Consider the following 3,708-nt stretch of genomic DNA (forward strand, 5'->3'; position numbering starts at 1 on the left):
TCTCATGATCGGCCTCTTTCAAATGGGCTAATGTCTATTCTCTTTTCTCAGCAATAGACTTAGTTTCTACTCATACCTTGGAAAACACACCCATGAGATTGTTTAGATATAAAGCAAGTAGTGGACAAATTCTCCACTGTACCATACGCCTGGAAAGCATCATGAGATTGTTTAGATATAAAGCAAGTAGTGGACAAATTCTCCACTGTACCATACGCCTGGAAGGCAAGCCTATGAAGTAGCCTCTATGAGAAACTAGTAGTGGATAAAGTTTTTATCACTATAAAGATTACATAAGAGCAAGTGGTTGATAACTACAATAAAAAAATCTCAAAATGCTATTAGTCTTGGAATGGATAAGTATGTTAAAAAATTTCAAATGACTATAAGTCGTCTCAAAAGATATAAGTACACTAAATGTATCTCAGAAGTAATAAGCCCCAGAGGAGTTTGATATCACTATGCTTCCATTAGGAGGTAATATTGGATTTCTCATACGAATTATAATGACTTAGAATTCTCTGAGGGGAAAGTTATAAGTAATCAATATAACGAATGTCTAAAATTGAGATTACTAGCCTTGCTAACATCATATTAAAGGCTCGGGCTACAATTTAAGGAAAAGAGATACAATAGACAAATGTTCAAGATCAACATATTACCAGCAATCATATATGATGACACGTAAAACAGTACATTAATAAGTGCAATATTATAAAACAAAATAAGAGAAAAAAAAATATTCCTCGAAGATCAAGCACTGATAGATCTCAATATGCTCATCCTCATTATAATCATTGGAGGATGTTATCTTCTGTTGGTTTTCAACACCTTCAGTTTCTTTTAAGAAATGAGTGGCCTCAAATGGATACACCCTAGATGTCGACCCCAATCTTATTATGCATCAGACAATTCTTTCCATAAGCCTTAGATAAATCTTTCTTCCATACACTGGTTCTACAACTTCTTATTCTCCTTTTTAAAAGCCAACTTCTTCACCTGAAAAGCTTTTAAGCTCTTATTACATTGATGCCCCCAATAAATGGACTAAAACTTTTGCGTCAGTGACTACCATGACCTCCATGCCCGACACACCCACATTTAGTTTGATAGATTCACCAATATATCACACTCTATAGTTTTCCACTATACCATTGCCGCTTACATTATGTAAGTGTCTCTGCTTCTACAAATCCAGGTGTGTCAGGCTATACTCGACACACTCAACAGAAGCCCAATGGAGATACTTAAGTACTTTATATTACAACAAAGTGCACTTTATTTTCTCTTTGACTATTAAACTCATGATAATTTCTTTTTTTAGATGTTATCCATCCAGGCAAGTTATCAGGCATATTGTCAGAAGCAAGTGTGATGATTTGTACTTATCCTGGAAAGATATCCTAATTAAAGTTTGGGCTATGTAGTTCAAAGAGTTTAAGATAAACTCTAAATAGTAATCTTAAATTGTGTAACTTTATACATTTAACTGATTCATTTTCACGGTGCAAAAGGAGTTCTCCTTATTACCTGAGAATCATAGATTAGGAAAAAAATTGAGATAATAGGGGAGGCCAAATTGCGTGATACATTCACTGGCATACATTGAGATGGACCAGAGACCTCTATAGATTATAAAGGATGTCTAAACCCAATTCTGTAGAGCCTAGGCCTCTCCTGACTATGTTAAAGAAAGAGCAAGCTGAATTAGGGTTCAGAATGTGGGCGCATGGGCACTTGCCTGCACAATGGAGGTGTACTCCCACATACTAACTACAAAAGGAAGATGATAAGTGTAAGTTTGTGCAATAAATTTTAGCGGATAATTATTATTTAGTAACTTTATTTTTATTTTAATAGACTCAACTACTTGGATGAGAGTACATACTCGTCAAGCAACATGCTTGTACGCATCAGCAATAATTGGACCAACAATGGGCTGGCAACATATCTAATAAAACTCATGCAAGTGGCATACTAATTTTAATATCATTTCAATTATTTTAAAGCCTCTAATAACCATTTATATTTTTTTTTTGTAGGAGGGCACTTGTGACTCAAGGTTGTTCAAACTTAGAGCTTCTCTCTCTAGAGACCAGTTTGACCACTCAGAATTTGACAATAGAATAAAAGCCATTGGGGGAAGAGAAAGGAAATGGTATAATCATAAAATCAAAACACCTTCCAAAAGCAAGATGCCCACACAAGGCACAATCTCAACAAACAACACAATCTTTTGAACTGCAAATTTCTTCGAATTGCATGAGACTTATAACTAAACATATACAAAAATGGACATAAACTTAAAGCACCAATGGATGCACAATGACTTATGGCCACATTTTTTTTTTTTTATTTTTTGTTTGAATCAAACTAATCGTTACCAAACACATGTATTATCAATGGGATAAGTATGTGAATGGCTATAGAAGTGAGTAAAGTCAGTATCCATTATATATAGCTAGGTGTCAGCTAGTTGTATTAATAAAGATTTGAACAGTTATTATCATGATTATGAAGATCCATCTATATTCAATTTAATAGGATTTACACACATACCACTAAACTCTTATGTATTTACATTTCTAACACCTAAATTTTAATTTTTACATATTTGCCACCTTATTTATATACGAAAACTTGTGTTTTTTAGTTAGGTGAAAAATTATCCTTTTTTTTTTTGTTTTTTTTGTAGTTTATTGTATCAAAATTATTTTATAAGAAATTATTACACATTGCATCTTATACAAATAAATAGGTATGATGCTACAGCGATCCCAGTGTAGGTTTTCTATTGTCTGGCAACTAGGTTGATTTTTTAGTACTACTATTATTATCATTTTTATTGGTCAACTAGGGTATGTTACACATGGATCACTAAAATTAATGTCGTTTGATTTTATAAACTCTATAATCGGATCCCAAATTTGATTTTTGGCTGCATTGAGATTCTTTATAAAGTAATCATCATAAAATTTCCCAATGTGACAAGTTAACAGAGACCTTTACATTATTTTAAGTGAAATACATAAAAAAAATTGTTATAAGTAACACGACACCAATAAAATTTCATTAAGCGGCACGGATTTTGAGGCATAACATAAATCTGGAAGTGATGTTTTGATTAAAGAACATTCAAACTTCAATTAGAAGTCATCTAGAGCTCCGATTTTAGCAAACATTTTGTCAAATTGACCAGCTCGATGAGACAGACTCAATGATACCAAAATTGATCAAATTCAAGTCAAACCAAGCTCATGTCAAGCCATTAAAATACACTTGAAAGCTTTATGAATATATTTGGAAGGTCAAACAAATGTCGTACCTGGTAAACTTATAAAAGAAGGTCAAACAAATGTCGTACCTGGTAAACTTATAAAAGAATCGAGCGTCTCGACAAGACGAATCCAACAAGTCCAAGTTCACTCAATTCCGACATCATTAAGACACTCAAATGTTCATCAAATGTTGTTTGATTTAGGAAATCCCCTTGAGTCGTTCGATCAAAGTGATTTATATTCCAGTATTAATTACACACAGAGCTCTATAAATAGAGCCCCACTAATCTCACGAACAGGAGCAGGGGAGTTTAAGATCTGAGGAAGAGCTTAAAGTTTTGAGAATAAGCTGAAGTCCAACACCACTACCACTAACCACCATCAAACATCACTAACCTTCGTCGACCACCGCTGATCGTCGTCGAATTTC

Source organism: Phalaenopsis equestris, unplaced genomic scaffold, assembly GCF_001263595.1.
Source record: "Phalaenopsis equestris unplaced genomic scaffold, ASM126359v1 Scaffold000134, whole genome shotgun sequence".
NCBI classification, from domain to species: domain Eukaryota; kingdom Viridiplantae; phylum Streptophyta; class Magnoliopsida; order Asparagales; family Orchidaceae; genus Phalaenopsis; species Phalaenopsis equestris.